At 40.6% G+C, this 27,365-nt stretch overlaps 1 long non-coding RNA gene across 1 annotated transcript; it reads right to left on the bottom strand.

Moving 5' to 3' along the window:
• Positions 1 to 1,036: 1,036 nt before the first annotated feature.
• Positions 1,037 to 25,804, bottom strand: LOC109264193 (uncharacterized). The gene is made up of 3 exons (XR_002078645.2): positions 25,708 to 25,804; positions 14,449 to 14,484; positions 1,037 to 1,752 (listed from the first exon to the last, which is right to left on the bottom strand). It is a non-coding gene; the product is annotated as an uncharacterized LOC109264193 (long non-coding RNA).
• Positions 25,805 to 27,365: the final 1,561 nt, after the last annotated feature.

Here is a 27,365-nt window from a genome sequence, read left to right as displayed (position 1 = left end):
GTGCATCCTTTTGAAAATCAGTTTAAGACTGACAACATATTATTGCCACCTTGGCCTCACAAAATGGTTATATGGTAGACGTCATTTAAGATGAAAACACCTGGCATGGAATTAGGTTAGAGTGGGGAACAACATTTAACTTGTCACAGTAATTTGTTGGGAGGTGATTGTAGTTTAATTTTAATAAATGCAAAAAACCAGCTTTATGGAAATAATTTATGTTCATTGCTACTTTGCAAAATATCAGTGGTAACCATGGGCCAGACCTGCCTGTGTTATGGGCTTGTATTTTCATTTGGGACATAAGACCTAAAGTGCAAAAAACTTCAAGTTACTTAGAAAAAAAGAAACCAAAAAGCTCATTCCATACTTCATAAAAGTTTTTAAAAATGTTTATTTTGAACTCCACATGTTTGCATTAACTTTTCTTTCTTGAAGTTTTCAGCTTAGCTTTCATTCTTTGATTTTGGTTTTGAGAGATTGAGCTACCAGCTTTTAAAAACCCACTTGATTTTCATGAAAACCGTAAAAAAATTCAGTAGAGTATTACTGTTTTAGCAGTTGAGGTTATGGCAAGCGAACGTCATACACTCCTGGTTTACAGAAACTTACAGGTGGCTTTCCTATCTCTCACACTTGCAAAATGAGTCACCTCATTATTTTCCCACTCCTTGTGTGTTTGTTTTACTTAAAATCAACATTTTACCTTCAGTGACACAAGAAGGGGTATAGGCTATCCTTACAGCATACTTTCCTCTTTTAGCTTTGTCAGAAGCATAGCAAAGTCAAGAAACATTAAGTTTACTCAAAGCTCCAAAGAAATTTGGAAGAGCCTCTGCCCTCAGCATATGAAAAGTAGCAGATAACCTTGTTGGAAAGTATGAACTCAGAGATTCAAGAACAGTTCTTGTACATAAATCCCCTGTGTGGAAATACATTTATCATTCCTTTCCCATCAAACTTACTTTATCAGCCATCTGAATTCCTGCTTAGTGATTTGGTTTGGCTATGAAATCTATGTATGGGATTTGGGCTCTACAATTTTAATTTTCATCTTATTCAGAGATAAGACCTAAAGACTCTAATTGCTAACGAGCATTGGTGATGGCATAAATGGGAAATATCACTTCCTAAATCCAGCTTTTAAAATGGCCAGCAGATAATGGAAAAGAACATCAGTTCATTGAGAGGTATGAACTTTTAAAAGATAAATGAGTCTTAACATTTCCCTAATCGAGTGGCATCTCCAGGGGTGAATTCTTGATTGAATGATTCTTAGGACCTCTCTTTAGAGCTGTGTATGGTGCATTATAATCACCTGGAAGTTTGGGTAAATTAACATTCCAGCTTCAACTTCCAGAGAGTGCAATATACCTGCCCAGTGGACAGCACATTTCCTTCCCATAGTTTGAAGTTCCGGGATTTGGGTCTGATAGTACTGCTGATTCCTTTTTCACCATTGTGTGCTCTCTCTAGCTAGCTCCTAGTACACAGGTGATTAGTTAACAATGTTAGGATCAATGGAAGACTTCTTGCGGGGAAAGGGAAAAGGCACATAAAACAGATCTTAAAGAGTTAATGAGCATTTCTTGAGTTCTTGCTTTATGACCTCTCTGAATGAGAGCCCTTCTGGTTTTCGTGCCTTTATACACACAGCGAGGCTCTGCAGGGCTGTATCAACAGGGCAGTGTGGGAGCGTTGTGGCAGAATAGAACTGTTTGTGCTGAGAAGGCAGTTGTTTTCTCCATAATCCTGTAAAGTGAGCAGAATTGGATTAATTTTCAGACAGTTGATTTTGCCTCAAAAAACGTAACTACTTTTCCACTAGCACCTTCCCTTCTCTATCCTTGAGGAGCCTATGGATTATTAAGAGAAGCAGCTTTATGTAACAAAGACTGGGTTTGGGAGCCAGGTTAACAAAACCTGAGCTCAAATATCAACTTCCATGCAAGCTGAGGCAATTTGCTTAACCAAAGCCTCAGTTTCCTCACCCGTTTGTTGAGGGGCACAACATGTACCTGAAGATTAGGGGAGGTTTAAGCAAAAGAAAAAGGTGGGCAATATTATGTCTTTGCTCAGTGTTTCCTGACCAAGACTGCCTGTTAGTGTCAGCAGATGCCTCAAGGATTTGAAACAAGCCCGACCCTTGCCTGATGTGGGCATTGCACCTGCCAAAAAGGGTGATTATAATATCCTGTTGATCTAATGTTTGTTCCTTGTATCTTCTTTGCAGCAAGTGGAATCAAAACAAAATTTCTTAGGTGACAATTGACTTTAAAGGACACAATCATGCCAAGGGGAAGGAAGTTGCCTGTTTGATGAGCAATAAAGCACTCTAGCTGGTGGGGAGAGAAGAAGCTCACACAGATCTTTCCAGGCCAAAGCGTGGAGGCCCCCAAACCAGTCCCTCCAAGCTTTGCTGTTGAATTGGAATGAGGTTACTTTTTTTTTTTTTGTATTGATGTTATTTTTTATAAGTATCCCCTGCTTTTTGAAAGTCTGCAGTATGCCACTTCACTTCTGTGAAAACCTATGTTCTCGTTTTTGCTAACTGAAAGAAATCCGAAGAGGATTTTAGCTTTAATGAAGAAAGGTGAAAAGCAAAAATAGCATTCAGCATTTGTTTTGCAGCAAGCTGTTAAAGGAGCAGCGTGCACCCCAGGTGGCCAGCGTGGCCCCGTCAAGCTGCTTCCCATGACCGGCTCCTAGTATCTCAGCATCAGGCCGCCAGAGCTCTGATCTGTGTCTGTGAGCATCTGTGACTTATCATGGTTGGTTTTGTGCATTTGTTAGCAAGATGTCTCCTAAGGTACCAGAAAAGCCTGAGAGAGATGATTTTTTGGATCCAGGAATACTCAAAAATTAATGGTAATAAATTTAATGGTAATTGCTTTCATATAAATCTATGGTAATTGCCGCTTTATACATTTTGGCTTACAAAAGGTTTCATAGGAATGCTCTACTTTTGGATAGCGGGGGAAACCTGTAATTGGTGACATATTGCTTTAGCTCAGGGGATCCGTGTGCTGAAATCCTGGTTAGGAAGCAATCGGAAGATAGTTTGTGGGCAGGTTGTTTCTGATTCTAGGAATTCTAGGACTCACCAGCTTTCTCTTATAATTATGGTTTCTTAATCTTCAATTTATTTTCGAAAATGTCTATTACGTTGGAAGGGAAATACTTAGATGGGAGTTAAGTCCCCTCCCTAGACTCTACCCTGATTATAATTGGGGTCAACTAAATATTTTTGAATGCTGAAGGGCTGGTGCTGTTGCCTTCACATGAAATCCATCTACCCTATTCATTTTTCCACCTTCTTTAAAAAGAGCTTTTGGGAAGGCCATTCTCTCTCACCATCTCACTCTGATTCTGGTCCTCTTGGTTTTCATAGCCATGTGTATTATTTCTATCAAGGCACTTAGGACACCGCATTATCATTACTGACTTTCGTGTTTCTATCCTCAGTTGCAGATACTAAATCTTATTCAACTTTGCCTGCCTCCCCAACACCCAGCACAGCTCAGAAAATGGCTGGATGGGATGGCTGCTAGTGCCAAGCTGTGTGTGCATCAGGATACGGGAAATACTTTCTGCCCTTTAACTCAGGGTCCAGTGGAGGAAGATTTATAAACAGAAAAATGTGCTAATATGAGGTAGGGACAGAAATCATGGATCTGAACTGACCTCTGGGAGAACCAGGGCTCCCTTCACTACGGAGGTGACACTGGAACTAGATTTAGAGAAAACAGATGTGCAAGTATGTTTACATGTATTACAAACATTTCATAGTTTGCCGTGTCTTCCATGATGCTCTGCCTTCCTTGGTCCTCCTCAGAAGGAAATAAGCGTTCTTCCAATCCTCATGACACTTCATCTCACTTCATGAGCCCCGTTATTATCAATCTGCTTTCTGCTGTGTGGCAGTCATTTGCATTCATGCCTCATCTCTCCTGCTGGAGGCTGGGCCCATGCCTGCTGTAGCTTCCTAGCCTCCGATGTGCCCGGCACAGAGGAAGCGCTTGCAAAACCAACCTGAGGTTCTCCACATGACCTTGCGAACCACTCGCTTTGCCACTGCAGCTACTACTGGCCTCAGAAGTTAATGATGGTACAGGCACCCTCTTCTCTAATTACACTGGTACAAGACGTATTAGAATAAACTGTGATCTCTCCTTTTCACATACCTTCCAATGTTCTCTCCCTTTCCAGAAGCAATCACTGTTAACTATTACAGAATCCTACAGACTTTTTCCACATACTTTTTTTTTTTTTTTTTTAACTAGGACGGCCCTGTCTTCTATGATGTCATCAGAACTGGTTTCACATGAAGGTGAGCTGATCCGAGGTACAACGTCTGAGACAATGGGCCTTTTTCTCTGTATCCCAGGAGACCACTCTCAGGGGGAGATTACTGTTTATTCCTGCAAATGTACTTTGTTTCTCCTGAGAAACCAAGGTTTATTTTCTTGGTTCTTTAGTCTCTAGATGAGGCATGACATGTGACTTCAGGGCCTTTGGGAGCTGGGCTATTCCAGGATCTGATATCTGCAGCATTTAGATGTCCTGCTTTGTGATCTTTTGATAGGTCTATTTTTGGTGAGAAGTTCTCTGGAACGAGGTTATAAGGAGGAAAGGGGTCGGAGTCAACAAAATACCCAGGCTGGGTAGGTTTAGGGAAGACCAAAATGATTCTGGGTTTCAAACTAATTCCCCTTGTTTCAGGACCAAAATTGTGTTCCAGGATGTGGCAGTCACTATTCTCTGGCTAAACCAACAAACGTTGGCAACCCCTCACTCACTTTTTCCCAGTTTTTCCTTTCTTGAGCTCAAGGGTGACATCTTGAGCTGAAGCAACTATTGTGCCATTGAAGCAACAGTTGATAGACTTAAGTATGACAGAAGTAAGAAAGGAGGAGCCTTGATTTTGCTGACATCACAGAGCACTGCATGAGCCCTGGACCTGCCTACCTTCCAACTTTCTGCTCAAAGAAAAATAATTGCTTAGGTATTGTTACTCAGGTTTTTGTTACAGATATTTAAGAACAATTCAGACTGATACAGGTGTAACCATCCATTTCCCCAAAGCCACCCATTTTCCCAGAAGAGCAGCTCAAGGTCATCAGAAGCCACCAACATGAGCCTGCCCACAGGATCACTGACCATCCAGTCTCCTTGCACTTGATTTATTGATTGTCAGTCAACTCAATACAGTGGCAGTGTAAGCAGCGGGTTTACATCTGCTTTGCTCACCCCTTCATTCTCTTTTTTTTCTCTAATTGGGAGTCCCATGGAGCGACTAACTTCCCAACAACTGCTAACAGATAGGCTTAGTGAAAATATCAGTAGCCATAATTCAGCCCCCATCGCAGAGACCATTCAGTGCTATCCACACTTCCTGTCAACAAATTTTGCTAGGGGAAGCAGGTGCCATTTTTAAATTATTGCTTGGTGGAACAACCAATGAGAATGGTTCAGGTGAATTAGGCAAACTCTTTTTACAGTAATCTAGCTCCCAAATTATGATTTTGGTTTGTATATTCAGAAATGAAATCAAGTCTGATCCTTTGGAGCCAAGTAGCTTTCTAGATAGAGACGCTGCTGCCCAAATAGGCCCCCCAAAACACCATCTCCGCTCTCACCTGCCTTGAGTTCTGCCCTCTGACCAGTACAGGAGATATGACTCTGAGACTCATTGGCTGTCCCCACCAGGGAAGTCTGTGCAGACACTTCCCTAATAGTGTATTTGCAATGATTATGTACAGTTTGGAGCTTTGCTTTGCCTTCCCCCTCAATGTTAGCTGGAAATCCATATTTTCTCACTCCAAACTATTCCCCAGAAAAAAACCTATTTTCTCAAAGAGTTAAAGAAAGAATGTGTAATGAAGCCCTATAGAAATACATACCTCTTGCTTGTTAACGTTCCAGATTCTGAAATTGATTTCCCTCTCAACTCTGTGTAGCACAATGCAGAGGAGATGTAGAGAAAGAAGTCTGGCACTGTTTATACCTACTTGTTAACAGCGGTTGCCCTTCCCCTCTTTTGTTTCTACCTCCCTCACTTCCTGCCTTTTCTCCCTTTTCTGCCTTTTCCTTCAATTACCATTTTTTTGCTAACATAAACCTAGTTTGTCATTGTCTGAAGTCAAGAGTAAAGGCCAAATATTAAAAATTCTGAATGAGAAATTACTTGTAATGTGAGCTCCATCCTGTGTATTAACTTCAGCCATTTGTCTACATTTGTCAAATCTCTGGGACCTCAAATTCTAGGGAAATGTTTCTAATAATGCTAATATTTTACAATTTGTGAACTAGAGGTGTTTGTTTGTTTTTAAGATTTAATGTACTGTTGGAAGATGGGGGGATGTTCCTCCACCACTTTTGATGTTTCTTCCTTGTGGATGAAATGTAATTAGTATAACTTCTGACCTCCCTTTTTATTAGGTCTTCCTCTGGGGAGTAATTTATTTGATGGATAAATTTGAAATGTAAACACCTAGGCATGTTCTGCTCAGCTTCTCTTCTTCCTCTGGGGAGCTAGCAGCTCACAGGGGTTGCAGTTGTGCTCTGTTCTTCAGGGCAAGCTCTGTTCTGCTCCTGCCCAGGGAAGTCTCACATGACCTGGGTAGGGTACATCTGCCTAATTCTGGAATTCATTTAACTAAACTATACCCTCCAATCTAGTTTTATCAGCAATAAAGTTAGTATTTTAATTCTCCATGTTCCACTCTTTTGTTGTATTGCTTATATGTATATAACCCACGTGGGAAAGAGAAGTGCTTTACTGGGACTGTCAGAAACTCACAATACACATCCCATTAGATTGCTGTTGACTAGATGTCTCATTAGCCATCTTCAATATACATGAGTCAAATGCAAGACTATCTGAATTCTTAAATTTGAAATCTTTCAGAGGAGGATTTTTGGACAGATCCAACAGACAAAATCAGTAAGGATATGCTGAACTCATCACCATCAATGAACTGGATATAATTGATATCTACAGACTACTTCATCTAACAAGACACATTATTCATTCACCAAAGTAGACTACGTTCTTGGCCACAAGGTAGAGCTTAATAAATTTAAAAGAATAGAGATGACACTATGTCTGCTCTCAGATCACAATGGAATTAAGTATCAATAACAGAAAGATAACTGGAAAATCCCCAAATTTGTGAAGATTTTAAATAACACACTTCTAAATAACACATGGGTCAAATAAGAAATCTCAAGAGAAATTTAAAAATATTTAGAACTAAATGAAAATGAAAACATAACTTATTGGGGTGCCTGGGTGGCTCAGTTGGTTAAGTGACTGACTTCATTTCAGCTTGGGTCACGAACTCATGGTTCATGAGTTTGAGTCATGCATTGGGCTCCACAGCTGGCAGTGTGGAGCTTGCTTGGGATTCTCCCTCTTTCCCTCTCTGCCCCTCCCCAGCTCATGCTGTTTCTGTCTCTCTCAAGATAAATAAACTTAAAAAAAAAAAAAAAAAAGACAACTTAGCAAAATTGGTGGTGAAAGCAGTGCATAGAGGGAACTTTATAACAGTGCATACATTAGAAAAGAAGAAAGCTAAAATCAATAATTCAAGTTTCTACCTTATGAAACTAGAAAAAGAGTGAATTAAATCCAAAGTAAGCAGAAGAAAGAATTAGAGCAGAAATCAGTGATATTGAAAACAGGATTTCAATAGACAGAGTCAAGGAAACCAAAAGCTAGGTCTTTGAAAAGATAAAGAAAATTAATAAACCTATATAAAGCCAGGCTAAAAAAATAGAGGACACAAATTAGAAATGAAATATCAGAAATGAAAAAGGGGCATCATCATTACAAATCCCAAAGGATAATAAAGGAATATGAGTAATACCTCTATACCCCCAAATTTAATAACCTAGATGAAATGGACCAACTCCTTGGAAAACACAATTTGCCAAAATTCACGCAAGAAGAAACAGATGATCTGAATAGGCCTATCTCTATTAAATAAATCAAATCAGCAATTAATAACCTTCTAAAATACAAAGCACCAAGCCAGGTGGGTTCACTGGTGAGTTCTACCAAACATTTAAAAAATTATACCAATTTTCTACAATTTCTTTCAGAAGACAGAAGCAGAAGGAATGCTTCCTAACTCATTCTATGGGGCTGGCAATACCCTAATACCAAAACCAAAGCCATTACAAGAAAAGTAAACTAGACCAGTTGTTCCCATGACCATAGACACAAAAATCCTCATTACAAATCCGGATTAGTAAATCAAATCCGACAGTCAGTGCATAAAAAGTAAGATTTATCACCAGATATGCAAGGTTGGTTCAACATTTAAAAATCAATGTAATCCATTACATCAACAAACTAAAAATGAAAAATCACATAAATATATCAATAGATGCAGAAAAAACATCAGACAAAATTCATCATCTATTCATGATAAAAGCATTCAGTAAACTAGGAATAGAGGGGAACTTCCTCAACTTGATCAAGACTGTCTCCAAAACCCTAGCGCTAACATCATCCTTAATGGTGAGAAACTCCAAATTTTCCCACTAAGATCAGGTACAAAGCAAGAATTTCCCATTTCACGACCTCTTTTAAAAATTGTACAGAAAGTCCATGCTAATGTAATAATGCAAGGAAAGGATATTAAAGCTATACAGATTGGGAAAGAAGAAATAAAACTGTCTTTCTTCACATTTGAGATGAATAGACAAATTCCTGGAACCAACAGGCAATTATAGCAAGGTTAAAGGATACAAGGTTAATATAAAAAAAAAAAAATCAATTGCTTTCCTTTATATCAGCAATGAACAGGTGGAATTTGAAATTAAAAACATAGTACCATTTACATTAGCACCCCCCCCCAAAATGAAATACTTAGGTATAAATCTAACAAAATATGTATAAGATCTATATGAAGAAAATTATAAAAGTGATAAATAAAATTAAAGAAGTAAATGGAGAGATAGTCTATATTCATGGATAGAAAGACTCAGTATTGTCAAGATGTCAGTTCTTCCCAGTTTGACCTATAGATTTAATGCAATTCCAGTCAAAATCCCAGCAAGTTATTTGGTGGATATCAAGCACCTGATTCTAAAGTTTATATGGAGAGGCAAAAGAGCCAGAATAGCCAACACATTATTGAAGAACAAAGTTGAAGAACTGACCTGACCTGACTTCATCACTTACTACAAAGCTACAGAAATCAAGAAAGTATTGTCTTTTCTTGGTGAAATAAGGGACAAATAGATCAATGGAACAAAATAGCCCAGAAATAGACCTAAATAAATACTGTCAACTGATCTCTTACAAAGGAGTACTGGCCATACCATGAAGCAAAAGTAGTCTTTTGAACACATGGTGCTGGAACAACTGGCCATCCACATGCAAAAGATGAATCTAGACACAGACCTTACACCTTTCACAAAAATTAACTCAAAATAGATAGACCTACGTGGAAAATGCAAATCTATAAAAATCTTAGAAGATAATACAGGAGAAAACCTAGATGGCCTTGGGTATGGTGATGACTCTTAAGATGCAACACCAAAGGCACAATCCATGAATGAAATAATTGATAAGCTGGACTTCACAAAAACCAAAAACTCAATCTCTGTGAAAGACAGTGTGAAGAGAATGAGAAGACAAGTCACAGAGTGGAATACAATATTTGCAAGAGACATCTGATAAAGGACTATGATCCAAAATATACAAACAACTCTTAAAATCCAACAATAAGAAAACAAACAACCTGATTAAAAAATGTGCCAAAGAGGGCCCTTGGCTGGCTTGGTTGGTAGAGTGTGTGACTCTTATCTCATGTTGGGTGTGGAGCCTGCTTAAAAATACATTAATAAAGGGCGAAAGACCTTCACATCTCACCAAAGAAGATACACGTAGATAGCAGCTAAGCATATGAAAAGGTATTCCACATCCCATGTTATCAGGGAAATTCAAATGAAACCACTACAAACCTATTAACATGGCCAAAATCTGGAACACAGACAACACCAAATTCTGGAGAGGATGCAGACCAACAGAAATTCTCATTCATTGCTGGTTATTATGCAAAGTGACACAGTCACTTTGGAAGACAGTTTGGCAGTTTCTCACAAAGCTAAACATACTCCAGGATCCAGCAATTGCACTCCTTGGTATTTACCTAAAGGAGTTGGAAACTTATGAACACACAAAAACCAGTGCATTGATGTTTCTAGAAGCTTTATCCATAATTGCTAAAACTTGGACGTAATGAAAATGTACTTCAGTAGGTGAATGAATAAATAAACTGTAGTATCAGACAATGGAATATTCAGTGCTAAAAAGAGGGTTTTGCTTTTTGTAAGATTGAACAGACGTCACTGGGATTGTATACAGAAAGCTCAGAAAACATTAGAATTATCCTCTTAAAAATAAGCTATTGTCCCCTCCAATAATTTAACCATTTTCCTGGTTGTATGATTTCTGCACCGTCATCTGGATTTAGGAATCCCAGTAGTCAGTAAATTACACAGTGCCCGTTTTCAGTCTGTTGTTTATGCCAGACACGCCCTAACAGTCCTTGGTGTGAGCAGTAACGTGACTTAGCAAAAGGAAATTTGAGGTGGTATCTATCTCCTTTGAGCTTCCATAGCTGTTGGACCTTCTTTTATAAGATGCTGTGTTTTCTTTTTGTTTTTGTTTGTTTGTTTGTTTCTTTTTTTTTTTTTTTTAACCACATGATATGGTCATTTCTGGTTTTAACTTGTTGTCTTTGATGGCAACTTCTTTTGGCAACTCTTGGCCAGTTGTATGTCCTTTGTATTCCCAAACTGTGTAATATTTCTCAAATTTCAATAATTATGTTGAAGAACAGAAGAGAAAGTGGGCAAAGAACACAGAAGGAAAGCTAGGAGGGAGAGTGGAAGGAAAGAAGGTAAATATGTAGATGAGAGCGAGGGCATTAGGGTCGCATGGCTATAGACAAGAAGGCAACTACATAGGAAGGGAACGTATGTTGTGCCAATAATTCAGGCTGTGCAGTGACTCTAGCAGCCATGGTAGATGTTTCCTGTCATGGTCCATACGGAGAGCTGCAGCAGCAGGACCAGAGGTCCGTGGTCATCCAAACTCCACAAGTAGACACTCCTGTTGCAAAGCTCAGAAATCTACGCGAGAAAATTATTAGAGGGATGTAGGGATATTGGGACTCAGGAAACCTAAGGGCATGAAATGTGGCTTATATGCAAAACGACCTGAAACTGGGCACTGGACAGTGAGCAGGGGCCAAGTCAGAAACACATTCACACAAATCTTCTCTGGAACCCCATGGTTTCTTGTCTCTTCTCCCTGTGTGTCTGCTTTGTTATTATTTTTTTCTTTCTACAGACTGATTTCTTCAGTTTTTCCTTCTTGTGCCTAACTCATAACAGTCATCTCCAAGTGCCTGCCTCAGCCCTTTACTTGACCTGACCTTGAACTTAACAGAAGTTAGCTTATGAAATCTGTGTCCCAACCTCAAACTCTCTGGAGATGGAATTTCATGTGCCTCTCTCCCAGGCGCCCTGGATTCTGTCAGTCTGTGGTACTCACCCACAGCGTCAGCTGGCAGGAGGGAAGGACAGGGTCACAGCTGCTTTCATCTGAAGCCGTGGCAGGGGCGGATTCTTGCATAGAAATGAGAAGGCAATTATTGCATCTTTAGTATACTGCGTACCCCTAGAAATATGATCAAGGTGGGGGATCCCCCGACCTAGGATGAAATTTCATCTTAGGTCAGAACTGATTTGGGCTTAAACTTAATGGAGTTTGAGTGAAAGTTGTCTTCCTGTCAAAATGGTACAGCTTTTCCAGATTTTGTTCTAGGCAAAATAAGATTGTTAAAGGATTTTTTCTGAGGACTTCTGCTTCTAGAAAGATGGAGCGGACATGCTTTTCTATTCCACCTACTGAGTATAACTAAAAACCTTGAACATTATATAAAACAGATCTACCAAAAAAGGTGGAGAGAGGAAGGCAGACCAGCTAGGGACCTTGGGATTCGAAGACAACACTGGGGTGAATTCCTTGAGCTTTCCTTTGCCTTGTATATCCCAGACATGGAGCCAAAGAAGCCAGCAACTGGAAACACCAAAGGCCACACACACAAAAAGTGCCCAGCAAAACCGTGGTCTCTCTACCCGCAGGACCAGAGAAGGGGCAACCTAACAGGACAGAAAACTTTTGGACAACAGCTACTCTACAGCAACCAACACCACAGAAACAAATTGTGTTCTCCTCCAACCTTGACCAACAAAGCGTGGTGTCCAGACTTCAACGCTCACCAGGTAGTCACGAGGCACTCCACCCTCCACCGGGAGTCAGGACTTTGGTCTTCCAGTGGTAATAGGACCACCCCAGTGTCACCATGTGGGGAGCTGGAACACCCTTCCTGCCAGAGAAAGCCAGCTAAAACAGGTTTCAAGAAGATCCAGAGTCTCATAACACAATATGAAATGTCCAGGTTTCATTAGAAAATCATGCATCAACAAAAGGGTTTCAATGGTACAGTAACTAAAATCTAAACCAGGAAATAAAGGCCAAGAAATGCTCATGTGACTGTTAAAGTATTTAATCTTTTTTAAGAAAATGTTTATTTATTTTGACAGAGAGAGAGATAGTGAGCGGGGGAAGGGCAGAAAGAGAGGGAGACTGGATCCGAAGTAGGCTCAGTGATGACAGCAGAGAGCCCCATGCAGGGCTTGAACTCGCCAACCATGAGATCATGACCTAAGCTGAAGTCAGTTGCTTAACCGACTGAGCCACCCAGGTGTCCCTAAAGTATTTAATCTGACAAGTAACTGAAATTTTTTTTTTTAATGTTTTTATTTATTTTTGAGACAGAGTGAGACAGAGCATGAGCAGGGGAGGGGCAGAGAGAGAGGGAGACACAGAATCGGAAGCAGGCTCCAGGCCCTGAGCTGTCAGCACAGAGCCTGACGTGGGGCTTGAACCCACAGACTGTGAGATCATGACCAGAACTGAAGTCGGATGTCCAACCGACTGAGCCACCCAGGCACCCTAATCTTACAACTTAGACTGGAGAGAAATCCAAGTAATTTCAGCCCTCAGTTGTTTATTTCAACATATTTCAAGAATGCTAACAGGTAGAAGCAGATAAAGACTTATAACTGAGTTTAGGCCCTGAGCTTATGCTGTGCTGCATATATGAAAGATAGAGCCCTTGGGAGGAGAGTTTGAAAGGAGAATAGAATGGAAGGAACAAGATTATCCAGAGAACCATGAGGATCTTGAGTTACAAGATCAAAGCATCAAGATGTACGATGGGATCTATACACTAGGGAATTTTTCTGGAAATATCTGGAAAATAAAGCTAGTAAGATTCTTGGAGGGAGGAGTATGGTTTTGCTTTTACTGGAGAGGTATTTTATATTTTTCTAAGTAAGTAGATGGCCTATTTAGTTGCCCATGTCAGTAAAAGTTAAAAATGCTTTAAAAAATCTTAAAAATTTCCATCGCTCCTGTATATTGTCATTGCTGATCAGTCCACAGATTTCTGGATGAATTTTGAACATTTTTCAAAAAGCGGAAAAGATATCATTCTTAAGTGAAGAAAAATACTGCCAATTCTTTAAATAATTTATTTTGCACCACTCCCATCCCCCAGGTCTGGCACGCTTAGCTCTCACATATCTGTAATGGGGGTATGAGGGATGAATGAGCTGTTTAATTGTGTAACCAAGTTTGCCTTCTTTTAATGTCTGAGAAGAAGGGGAAGAGAAAGATCAGATGTGTTGACTTAAGGGTAAGTAATAACCGAATGCTTTTTGAGGGGCTAGATGAGTATCAGAGAAATGGTTTATGTAAACTTTGGTTTCTGCCCGCTGCTGATGCCCACCCAGAATGCTCCCTATAAAACCTTCAGTCTTGCTCTCCTCAGGTTCAGCCTTCCTGAATTTACCATATAAACTTTTAATGAGTGCCCTATTTGCAAACCTCCCTTCCGGATTGGCAAACACAAGTTGATAGGGAACGTCTATGCCTTTTTTCTTATAATTTCCCTTTCCTTATACTTCCCCCGCTTAACCTTACTTACCAAGGCAGGAATCACACACACACCACAGAGAGTACACTTAGTGGCCAAAGGAAAACAAAAAGCCAACATTTACAGTGGTAGTTTACAGCATTTTTGCACTGTGATTTCAGAATGAAATGATGTCAAATCATGTTGTACAGCTAAAGCTAGTATGACAGTATTTGTCAATTATGTCTCGCTAAAGCTGGAAAAGAAAAGAAGGGTTTTAGAAAAGGGTGAAATGCGTTAGGCACTTTGATTTAGAAAAAAATTAACTACCTGAAATTTAAATTTAAAAAATAAATAAATGAATAAAAATGGTATCTGTTTTAGCCTATGTGGAAGTTTTTAGACATAAAACAAACGCTTCTTAGTAAATGTTAGAACCTACCTAATTGTTGAAGGATAAAGTGACATATAATGACACCTGGAAACAAAAGGAAGAAAGGGTTGAGATCTGTTATATTTTGATTTAAAGTAAGCAACTAGAATGCATTAGTGCTATTAGCTATCTTGTAAGATAATTTTACAAATAGAGAAAAGATTTGATTTACTGTTCAAACAAAGCAAAGCCACTTAACTCTCAGTATTATTCCCTTCTTATTGTGTATTCTGTCTTTCCTCTGGAATGTACATACAAAATGTGAATTAAATTTAGAATTTGAATGAGGAATAAATTCCGAAAAAATTATTCAGTTATGTTGAATTAGTAGATCAGCCATAATCACACCCCCTCAAATGTGCATGTTTGTAAGAGCAGTACAATTAAAACAGGGTACTTTGAGACTCTGTGCTGTTACTGTTTGTCAGCTGCTTTTCAAACACTGAAATGCCAGTAGATCATGCAACCAGTACAAATTTGATTATGTCATTGAAGGACTATAATGCTCTAAAGAAAAGCCATTCTTTTTTCACATATTCTTTAAAGAATAAGAATACTTTTTCAATGGAGAACTCACGTGCCCCTATAATCAGAAGATGTCAGTGGTCTTTTCAAAAAAATTCCAGGGGCTTCTGGGTGGCTCAGTCAGTTAAGCAGCCAACTCTTGATAGCGGCTCAGGTCATGATCTCATGGTTTGTGAGGTGGAGCACCCCCTACCTCCCCACCCCCTGTTTGGCTCTGCACTGAGAGTTCGGAGCCTGCTTGGGATTCTGTCTCTTTCTGCCCCTCCCCACTTGTGTGTGTGCACACGCACACACTCTCAAAAGAAAGAAATAAAACATAAAAAAATTCCAACAAAATTTAAACATTGTCAAGTTTTGAAAGAAAAAAGAAATCACTTCTTTTTTTTTTTTTTTTTTTTGAGAGAGAGAGAGGGAGAGGGAGAGAAAGAATCTCAAGGACGCTCCACACCCAGGGTCAAGCCTGACGGCGGGGTGGTGGGGGCTCAATGTCACAATTGTGAGATCATGACCTGAGCCGAAATCAAGAGTCAGACGCTTAACCGACTGAGCCACCTACACACCGAGAAATCATTTCTAATCTCATTATCTTGATAAAATTTTCATTTTGGCTCATTTTTTCCTGATTTTGACCCCATGCAGTTGTTACTATTTTTCAAACAAATTGTGTTCTCTTTTTTCCTTAACAATGTTTTACCCTAAAATCTATTTTTTATACAATTATCATAATTACTGTTTGTGATAGTTGTAATAATCTCATTTATGGGAACTTATCATATAGAAAGTATTCAGCAAAGAAAAAATACTTTATATAAAGATGTTCATGATACCCTTACATATAATAATACTTAAAGTAATGATCACATAATAGTAATATATTACTGAATAATATAAAAGTAAAATAATGAATACAGTCACTGTCCAGCAATGGTAAATCATGGCCTATAAACTGCATGGAATATGACATTAGTGTTTTCAATAGTGGCCGAAAGGCTGAACATTCTGATTCACTCTCTGGTCAGCTCCATGGACTCTTAATGGTCGAGTGTCAGGGTTGGTTGAGTAATATTTCTGTGCTGCCTTCTGTGTTATGTTTCCAACAAAACGTCTTATTTGACAGTCAGAATGTGAGAAGAAATGAGTAAGAGAGGCCCGGGGATGGCAGTTAGAACAAAAGTGAAATACACCCTAAAATGTGGCAGTGCCACAAGCAGAGACGAGTTGACAAATGTAGACGTTTTTCCTTCCCCTCAGGATTTTCTATAACGAGGGACTAAAATGCTGGGCTGACTTAGGTCACCTGGCTCCGGAAACCAGAATAAGGGAATCTGGATATAGGTCAGAACGGCAAAGATACCATGTGGAGGGACTGATTACACTTCACTGAGGTGCTGAATTGAGATGCTGGCTGCAGGCAGCCTGGGTGGGGCAGGTCCCACACAAATCAGAATGTCCAGCTCCCAACGCAAACTGCAAATGCTCCTTCAGTGGAAAGAGCCAAGGCCATGGTTGATGCCCACAGTATCCTTGCCATTCTGACCTATATCCATACAGGCAGGGCAGGTCAAATTTGGACTTTGGGTTTTCACTGGGTATACTTATTCCACTGGTAATATATTTAAGAAATGTCTTAAAGTTTATTTATTTTGAGAGAGAGTGGGAGCACCAGTGAGGGAGGGGCAGAGAGACAGAGGGAGAGAGAGAGAATCCCAAGTAGGTTCCATGCTGTTAGCGCTTGATCCCATGACCCTGGGATCATGACTTGAGCCAAAATCGAGTTGGATGCTTAACTAACTGAGCCACCCAGGTGCCCCTAAGAAATGTCTTAATTTCATGTCATTATCTTTAAATTTTTAAAAAATATTTATTCATTTTTTGAGAGACAGAGAGAGAGCACAAGCAGGGGAGGGGCAGAGAGAGGGGGAGACACAGAATCCAAAGCAGGCTCCAGGCTCTGAACTGTCAGCACAGAGCCTGATGTGGGGCTTGAACTCATGAAATGCGAGATCATGACCTGAGCCGAAGTTGGATGCTTAACCGACCGAGCCACCCATGCGCCCCTCATGTCATTATCTTTAACAAAGGTTCCTCAATATATGTAAAAATTAAACTAAAAATAAAAGTGGATTAGGGTTTTCCTGAATAGGTTCATTGTTCATTGATACTTCATTCATAAATGTTCTATTTCAGGGGTGCCTGGGTGGCTCAGTAGGTTGAGCATCTGACTTAGGCTCAGGTCACGATCTCGCGGTTTGTGAGTTTGAGCCCTGAATCAGGGTCTGTGCTGACAGCTCAGAGCTCGGAGCCTGCTTCGGATTCTGGGTCTCCCTCTCTCTCTGCCGCTCCCTGCTCATGCTCTGTCTTTCTCTGTCTCTTAAAAATAAGTAAATGTTGAAAAAAAGTAAAAAAAAATAAAATAAATGTTCTATTTCACTTATTCATCGGAAGGTAAAGGAAAATATCTTACATTTTAAATGTCATACTTATTTTGAAATGAATATCAAAATGATTGCAAAATATTTTAGTGCAATGAGATAGTAGCCTACAGTATTAATCTATGCATTTTTTTTTGGTCTCCCCTGTGACCCCTACCATGTGCCCCTCAGTCAGGCAGCAGGGAAGGTTAATATTAACATTTCTCGGTGTATGGTTATTAGAACAGCAAGGCGAGGACTAATAAGTAAGGGGCTCGACTAAAAAAAAGTGAATGTTCGGTTTCATGTTCTCAAATAACACATTCATTGCAGGAACAGCAGTTGGAAAGGAAAAGTTTTTTGAGTTGTAGGAAAATCAGTGTCAAAACTCAGAACTCTGGAGAACTGAAGTATATAAAATATTATGCCACAAAAACAAGGTAGAGAGGGCTATTACACAGATCCAGGTAGCCCACCTACCAAGACTAGACAAAGTTATATCTCTCTAGGGGAAGAAGAGAGTAAGCAAGGAAAGCCACGATTAGGGGATGAAAGGAGGGAATGAAGGACTCCATGCAGGAGTGCACTGCAACTCTTGTTTCCTTGGTGGGAACTGGGTGACAGGCAAGGTTCCAGATTTCTCCTACATTACAGCATGGGTCATGATGTCTAGGCAAAGTGGCAAGGAGAGCATCGAAAGCCTTACCCTCTCCCTAAGATGGACACAGAAACAGGCAGAGAGGGCTGTTGAACATACGGAACCCCACAGTTAGGACATGAGTGATGCAGAAGAACTGCCAAGGAGTTTAGGCTGCGGGCCAGGTGGGACTATGGCCATGGGACTACGGACTATAGATGTCCCACATTAGAGACCAGTGAGAATGAGGACCAGCAGGAAATGCCAGGATGAGCAGATGACAGCTGGGCCCCGAGGCACACCTGCTGCCTATGCCTGGATGTTGTAGATCTTTCTGTATCTTTGATGCAATGTTGGAGAAATAGAAAGGGGATGGGAAGGGCATTGTGCATCGGCCAAGGAAATTCTGCCAGACTAGCATTAATTTTATGTCATCAGTGAAACGAGGGCTCGAGAAAGAAAATAAGTTTAGTTATAGAAAAATAGATATGTTTTTGCCTATCTGAACTCGCAGGCTATGAGATTCAATGTCTCTACATAGTTATTAGTACAAAGACCTCATCAAAAATTTATATCAGAACCTGACATATCCAAATAAAATTAAGCATCTTAAAATAATCACATGTAAAAGGTTAAATATCAACCCTTGGAGGGAGATTTTCATTTTATAAATTCATTCCATCAAAATGTAATGCATTTGGAAGGGGATCTTGCTCAGTTTCCACAGCGTTCTTATGACATAAATGTCAGCACTGTTACAGTAGTTTCCTTTGTGGAAAAAAAAATATTGTAACATTTAAACTAAGTTTAAATGAGGACTTTGATTCAGGGGAATCAATAGGTTAGAACTTTGCCTTTTCTCTCTTTGCGGAAACAGGTGTATTCCGAATACTGGGTCACTGTTAAGCTGAATCTGTATCTAGTTCTTTGAGAAGAGCTTTCTGCTTTGAACATGGAGGTGCTCTTCCAGCTATCATGGTTCTTTTTTTTTTTTTTAAGTTTATTTATTAATTTTGAGATAGAGCACGAGCAGAGAAGGGGCAGAGGGACAGGGAGAATCCCAATCAGGCTCTACCCTGTCAGCACGGAGCCCATCCTGGGGCTCGAACCCATGAAACCGTGAGATCATAACCTGAGCTGAAATCAAGAGTCGGAGGCTCAGTGACTAAGTCACCCACGCGTCCCCCAGCTATGGTGTTTCTGCAGTCCCATGGACACAGCTAATTTGTCCAAAGGTATACAACTGACCTAGGCCGGGCCAATCAGATTCTGTTCCAGAAATTCAGAACTTAAAAACAGAGACTAGGAGTTTTTGGTAACTGAGACACTGGAAACTCATGTGGTGAGGTTCCCAGAGCAGCCCTACGTGGATCCTGAAAGCTTGTTTTTCATCAATCCTTGAATTTCATCAGCTTTTCTAAAAACATCCTACCATCAGTTTTGCTTAACTAGGTTGGTTTCTAGTCCTTAAAAACAAAAGGGTCTAAAATCCTACTTATAAATTTACTAGAAACAATTTAGGCAACAAGGCCCTACTCCAATGACCTGGGTGAAATCAGGTCTTGCTTGGGATGCTGGCCTCTATTTTCCTGACTGAATACACATCTCACATTAAGCATGTAAAAACACACACACACTAAACAAAGTGTTCTTCCTGAAATCAGCTCACAAAGGTTGTTGAGGCAACCCTGTAAAACTTAGCCCTTGTTCCTGGAGTCTTTTTTTAAAGAGAAAAATAATTTTCTGTGTTCATCTAATTTATTCTTAGATCATCACAATTACTTACCAATGGCATGTATGCACCTGTTGGGTACTACAGAACTTCTCAAACCTTGGAATCAGATTAGACACCACCACCCTTGTTTCCTGTTCTAAATTGATGTTTCCAAGTCATGCTTGCTTATTTTTTATCACAGCAATCGCTGACAACTCAGCTTCACAAGGTATGGTGTTATGGAAACAAATATAGTGTGATCTCATGTTAACGTTGTGAAACTAATTCGAATGAGCTGTTTGTCCATTGTCCGATAAATGGTGCTGTATTTCTCTCAAAAATGTAAACAGCCCGGGGGCCCCCATTGTGACTTGGCTGCTGTAATTCTGTCAATTTTTTGTTTGTATACATTTTGAAGCTAGGTCACTGGGCATCTAGTATTATAATTGTTAAGCTTCTCATAGTGGGTTGGATGCTTTTATCATTCAGGAAAATCTGTCTCTCAAAATGCTTCTTGCCTACATTATTTGATAAGAGGATTTCTGAAAACGTGTCTTTCTGTTTCAGCGAAACTGTTCTTGACAGCATTTGAAACCTGTTCTAGAGAATATTTATATGTGCTTCCTGATGAGAAAATATTAGGGCTGCTTGAAAGTGAAATTAAGATTCCGGAGTACTCTTTTCTGGCTTATTCCTGTCGATTCTGTAAATGTTATTTAAAATAATTCATACCGAGTTTTAGAGAGCCCTAAGTGGCCCACACACCCTTTTGCACAGGTCTGCTCTTTGGAGTCCTACTCTGTCCCAGGGAGTCTGCCCACTGGAGGAAACCTCTCATCCCGGCCAGCACCATGACTTTTCATTTTGCCTCCCTTCCCTTTTCCCTTGGAGACCTGTAAGTGTACTCTTTAGGTCGAAGGGAAGAAACTCAATGTCTTACTCACAAAGTTTTACTTATAAAATTTAAAAGTCTGCAGAGTGAACTGTGAGCTGCCCATTTCCCATCAGACATGTAAAGGGCTTGCGTGTCCCTCTTGTCCTTATAACAAGAAAAAGCTGAACAAACTGAAAATCAAGACCTGCACTTAGATTTCTCAGAGGATGCAGGTCACAAGGCCAGACATTGCCTCAAGCATTGAAGAGATAGGTGAACACAGAGAATTACGGTTTAATGGGAGCAGAAGGCAGTCCCAGGGTAGAAAAACTTACACTAATTGATGAATTTCTGGAGGCTTAGTGCAGATGAGCTAGAGAGTTAAAATCTCTAGGAGGCTCAGTTTTAGGAGTCTGCCATGCTTTTGTTAGATTTACCTCCCGGTGCCCCACCAAGTTCTCAAGGTGAAGATCAGAGAAAAATCTGGTGCGTCTGGTGGCAGGAAGGGGTAAGGTCTCTTTGAAATCTGCCCAGAGCGTTCTGTTCTTTTGAACAAAATCCTGCCTGCTGGAGACATTATTTATCAGAGGCTCCCTGACTTAGGGGCAGGGAAACACCCAACTATACCTCCCTCTAGCCTTCCATGTGGGAGAAGAAAACACCCAACTACTGCCCCCTCTAGCCTTCCTGTTTCATCTGAAGTTGAGGAGCATGTTTGAAGATCACATCCCAGGGGCACAGGCTCACTAAAAGGTTGAGACCTGGTCACAGGACTAATAGAATACTTCCCCTCTCCCCACCTGTTACTACCACATGGCCTGTGCCTCTGTATAATAACTAGGGATTACAACAGAAGGGACTGTCTGCCTCAGATCCTATGTAAGAAGGAGTGTCTAGGGAAACCCAACAGACAACAGGGGAGACAAAAAACAATGAAGGTAGAAGGAATTTTAGCCTCTGACACCTGTAGCCACAAGAGTAAACACAATCTGACTTCTATACAGACAAACATGAAACCTCGCACTGACAGCCCATTTAACTGTGAGTTGCCTTGACCCAGGATCTGATCACGCAACCTCAGATGAAAGTAGGAGGCCTTACCCTTCTCAGAGAGTCAAAGGAACTCTGTTCTCTAAATAAAAATATTGCAGTATTTGCAAGTTCCTAACTGGCCACTTGACAATATTCTCTTTATTTTGCAAATAGTTTTTTTTTAGAAATTACATATTGAATACTATGCAGGGATATTTATAACCTGCAATGCATAAAGAACAATAGTAACTAGAACACGTGAACACCTGTCTCCTGCCACCAGGCCTGTGAATAGGATTATCCTAGGGCTCTTCAAGGCCTAGTGGATACTCCTGGACCCTAGCCTTCTACCTGTACCACAAGGGAAATTCTCCTGAACTTTGTATCTGTCATCCTCTTGCTTTTCTTTATAGCTTTTCTGTAACTTTAAACTTTTATTCATTTTTTGAGAGAGAGAGAGACAGAGACAGAGACAGAGACAGAGAATTTGTGGCAGAGGGGCAGAGAGAGAGGGAGACACAGAATCTGAAGCAGGCTCCAGGCTCCGACCTGTCAGCACAGAGCCCGACCTGAGGCTTGAACCCACGAACTGCGCGATCATGACCTGAGCTGAAGTCGGACGCTTAACTGACTGAGTCACCCAGGGGCCCCAACTTTTCTACAACTTTATAACCAAGAGATGTTTTTTAGTTTTGCACAGTTTTGAACGTTATATAAATGCAACCGTCCTAGGTGGATTCTTCTGCAGACGTTTTATCAATGCTGAGATTCATCCATAACAATACATGTGGTTGTAGTTCATCTCTTGATTTTCTTGGCACTAGTTTCTCTTTTGTTAAGGTGTATTATTGTTCTGTAGTTTGGGTTGAGTCATTAAGGACCTATGTCAGCCTGTTATTATTGTACACTTTCATGTATGTTTTATATATGTTTATTTTATGTATATTGTCCACTGGTCATAAGTATTTTCCCTTTTTACTCCCTCGCATTCACTCCCATTAACACATGGGGCTTGGGCCCAATAGTCTCTCATGGGCTCCCTTTCTTCCTCTGTGACTACAACATTCAGAGGCAGGAAAAGAGAGAGGCTCCCCCCAGGTGTGTTTTAAAACCTCTCCAGAAGCCCCTCAGAGCCTTCCCTCACATCTTTTTGCCATTCCTAACCCGTTCACTGGCAAGAGCAATATAATTATGATGGCCGAGGCTAACAAGATGGAGGAACAGCCAGCTTCCTTGAAGCGTACCGCCTCCCCAAATGCAGACTGAGGTAACACTCTCTCAGACAGAAGTGAACAAGGGGAAAGAGAGCACTTGCCACACAACCCTGCCGCCTCACAGGGTGACAGTGGAGATGAAATGATGGAAGACAAGCAAAAGATGAACAAATGATGTAAGAAAAACCAAAAAATATAAGATGTCATTAGATTGAGAAACTTAAAGCATAAAATATGTTATTTCCTAAGAAACTACTATCTTTGCAGTTTTCAAGAATAACTATGAACAAAATAAAAAATAGTATTTTTATAGGTGTGTTCTGAAAAACCAGTATTTGAGATGTGCCTTATTTCAACAACTACCATCCAGGACACAGTGGAATCCAGGGTCTATGGGATGAAAGACCCTCTAAGTTCTGGGGTCTTACTCTTGTAATAGAGGGTTGCTGGCATTCTGTTAGATTTGTAAACTGAGGTGGTAGACTAAATTTCCTGTTCTTCTTGGGACGCCTGCGTGGCTCAATCAGTTAAGCGTCCAACTTCAGCTCAGGTCACGATCTCACAGTTTGTGAGTTCGAGCCCCGTGTCGGGCTCTGTGCTGACAGCTCAGAGCCTGGAGCCTGCTTCGGATTCTGTCTCCCTCTCTCTCTATCTGCCCCTCCCGTGCTTATGCTCTGTCTCTCTCTCTCTCAAAAATAAACAAACATTAAAATTAAAAAAAATAAATTTCCTGTTCTTTGTGACTTAGGAAAAATAAAACTTAAGAAGGAATTTAATAAGATACTTGAGGCTTAGGCTTTTATAAAGGAGTATCTTTCCTATGAACATTGCCACATTATTTAAAAATCAGCTTTGAATTTAGATTTTAACTTTTTTTTTTTTTTTTGTCTAATATTGTCTTGAATGAGAACATGGTTGACAAGACTCACCCATTTGAAGTTTTCTAGGAGAGATTACATTGGCTAAATAATTTGGAGAAATTAAAGGCTTTATATTAGATATAGTAATTCTACAATTATTAATTGATAACCAAAATATCATTATATTAAGTATAATAAGCTTTCTAAATATTTATATTGTCTTCTATCTCTTAAGTTAGAACTTTGGTAGCAAGATACGGTTTAAATATTTGATTTGTGTTACATATAAAGATAGAAGTTATGTCTACCGAAAGTGACTTTATATTGTGGAAAAAGACATTTTTGACACATTTCTTTTACAGTTTACTTAGATCTGAGCTTTTGGGCTTGAGAGCATTATGGCCAGTTTTATAAATCTACAAGGCATTTTGATGCAAGAGTAAAGAATGGAAATAATATAAATAAATTTATAATAGAGTTTTCTAAAAGCGGTAGCTGGGAATGAAGCATTGTGGTAAAACTGAGCAAAATTACACACCTTGTCCACATGCTGTGTCCATTTAAAATTGGAGATCATAAAGAGAAATAAATCTTTTCTTCTGTTAGGTCCATAAGTTGTTGTTTTGCTTTTTTATTTAACTTTTTTAATTAAAAATTTTTTTCAAATGTTTATTTCTTTTTGAGAGAGAGACGGAGTGCAAATGGGGGAGAGGTAGAGTGAGAGGGAGACACAGAGTCCAAAGCAGGCTCCAGGCTCTGAGCTCAAAGCCTGCTCTGAGCTCAAAGTCGGCACAAAGCCTGATGTGGGGCTTGAACCCAAGAGCTGCAAGCTCATGACCTGAGCTGAAGTCATACGCTCAACCAACTGAGCCACCCAGGTGCCCCTGTTTTCCTTCCTTCCTTTCCCTCCTTCCTTCCTTCCTTTTTCTTTTTCTTTCTTTCTTTCTCTCTTTCTTTCTTTCTTTCTTTCTTTCTTTCTTTCTTTCTTTCTTTCTTTCTTTCTTTCTTTCTTTCTTTCTTTAAGTGAAGAGAGGAGGTAGAGAAAAAGAATTACAGAGAAAAGATCCTGAGCAATGGTAAGAAGGGGAGAGAACAATAAATGTCAAAACTCAAGGAATTTTGTGTGGTGAGCACAAAGTCAAGGGTAGTGTGTAATGGGAGAAGAGCCTAGAGACTCAAGCAGGGGCCGATGATGAAGTCCTAGTGGGAGACGAGGGAGCCAGAATAGCTCCCCAGGAGAGGGGAGAGGGGAGATTCCTGCTGGATCATTTCCTCGTGGGACAATGGGTGACAGAGTTAAGATTCCAGGTGGTGGCATCTCTGGGCTATAGCTGCAGGCCAGCTTGCAGAGGCTGAGCAGGTGCCTTTAATCTTCTCATTTACAGAGCACAGTTTTCCAAATTATAGGACACTTACATAGGGTAATCATCTTAAGTGGTGTGTGCATGAACATTTCTACAAAAAAGTATCTCCATAGTACAATTGGGACCTTCTGAATGTTATTGCTCATACATAAATTAAACATTTTAAATAAAACGATTCGTGTTTTAATTTACTATTTTTTAAATGTTTCATTTATTTATTTTGAGAGAGATAAAGACTGAGCAGGGGAGGGGCAAAGAGAGAGGGAGAGAAAATTGCAAGCAGGCTCCACACTGTCAACCCACTAACCCTGAGATTATGACCTGAGCAGAAACCAAGAGTCCCATGCTTAACGGGCTGAACAACCCTGGTGGCCCTGAACACTGAAACGTTCCTAATGAGAAAAACTGTCCTCCAAAATAAGGTGGACTTGGACAGTATTACATTATGTCTGGCAAGGAGGAACCTATGCCATTATCCAAAGAGAATATTTTGTGTTCCTACATACTAATGTATCATCTTTATTAAATCACATGAGGACACAAGTAAATGTCCTGAGGGATCCAATTCCCAGCCTAGGGGACTTAATAAATCAGAGTTCAGATCATGAGGCTCTTAATGGACAAAATTAGTACTCACTTTGTGAGTCATGGTCTTAATCTGTGTTTTCTCTCGCAGATACTAAATTGTTACTGTGGCGTCTGCCTCCGGCGCAGCCAGTTAGCTACCAAAGGAGGCACCCCCGTGCCAAGAACGCCCCCTGCGGACCGCTCAGGACACACTTCCGGGGGTGGGAGGGGCGTGTAAGAGTGGAAGCGCAGGCCCCGGGGCTGCAGTGTTGGAGGAGGAGGTCATCCAGAGGACGTGACCGCTGGTTGACCCAGAGCTGGATTGGTAATCAGAATTTCCCCACCCTTCCGCTCTCCGTGGAATGTACCTTCCGCCCACCAGTTCCACGGCGGGGTCTCTTTTCGAGGGCACAGCCTTGAGGGCACAACGTGTTGTTTAGACCATCTAGATGGTATACGTGGCTGAACCCCGTTAAGGCCTCTATAAACGGTCCGGTCTTACGGCTGCTGAAGACAAGCCTCGTAAGTAGGCTTATTTTAAAACTGCCCCCCTTGCTTTTTTAAAAACTGCCGCCTAGCAGCCTGGAAGGGTCTGCCTCTTTCTTCCATCTCTCCTACCCCTCCCTCCACCAGGCCAGTTTCAAATTTCAGCGCGGAAGCCCCCACCCTAGAAGAGTCGTAGGTGGAGGCAGGAAGTAGAATAGGAGTGACCAGGGGCAGGGGGAGAGGGAATGGGCCGTTACTGCTTAATGGGTGCACGGTTTCGGTTTGGGGTGATGAAAAAGCCCTGGAGATGGATGGTGCTGATCACTGCACATTATTGTGAATGTACTCAATGCCATTGAGCTGTACAGTTAAATATGGCTAAAATGGTAAATTTTATGTTAGGTCTGTTTTGCCGCAATAAAAGAAAAAACCCCTAAGGGCGCCTGGGTGGTTCGGTCGGTTAAGCCTCAGACTCTTGGTTTTGGCTCAGGTCATGGTCTCCCGGTTTATGGGTTGGAGCCCCGCGTGGGGCTCTGTGCTAACAGTGTGGAGCCTGCTTGGAATTCTCTCTCCCTTCTGTCTCTGCCCCTCCCCTGTTTGCGCGCGCTCTCTCAAACATTAAAAACAAAACGAAACATAGACTTTGTATTAATTGAGTGAAAAATCACTAAGGTGGTCACATCATACTTGCAGTCTTACAGACTGCACCTTTACCACTGGACCTCTGACACAGTCTTGCCAGAGCTGAAGGTCCTGCAAGATCTTTCAGGAACTTAAGTCTTTCTACTTCTCAGTTTACCCCTCTCTCAGAGAGACTCAGAATCAGGCCTGCTCTGTGTAACACATACCAACCCTCATTCTGTATCTCTTCCCTTCTCCGGAGCTTCGGTGCACTGAAAACATAACTTCTGACTCCTTCTTTAGCTACAGTTCCGGTCGGTACCCTCACTGGATAAGCCTGGAGACTGCATGCCCATCAGTTCAAATAAATAGGGGCCCACAGGGACAGGGGAATTGCTTCCTGATTTAGGATACCAGTTTCAGCCCGGAAGTACCTACTAGTGTAAGATATATATTATATATTATAGTATAAGATAGATCATATTATTCTGAAATGAACTTTTTAAAAAAAATTTTTTTTTAACGTTTATTTATTGAGACAGAGAGAGACAGAGCATGAACGGGGGAGGGTCAGAGAGAGGAAGACACAGAATCTGAAACAGGCTCCAGGCTCTGAGCTTT

Source organism: Panthera pardus, unplaced genomic scaffold (assembly GCF_024362965.1).
Source record: "Panthera pardus isolate Hobbes unplaced genomic scaffold, ASM2436296v1 HiC_scaffold_1, whole genome shotgun sequence".
In the NCBI taxonomy this organism is placed as follows: domain Eukaryota; kingdom Metazoa; phylum Chordata; class Mammalia; order Carnivora; family Felidae; genus Panthera; species Panthera pardus.
This window is presented reverse-complemented; position numbering and strand designations above follow the sequence as displayed.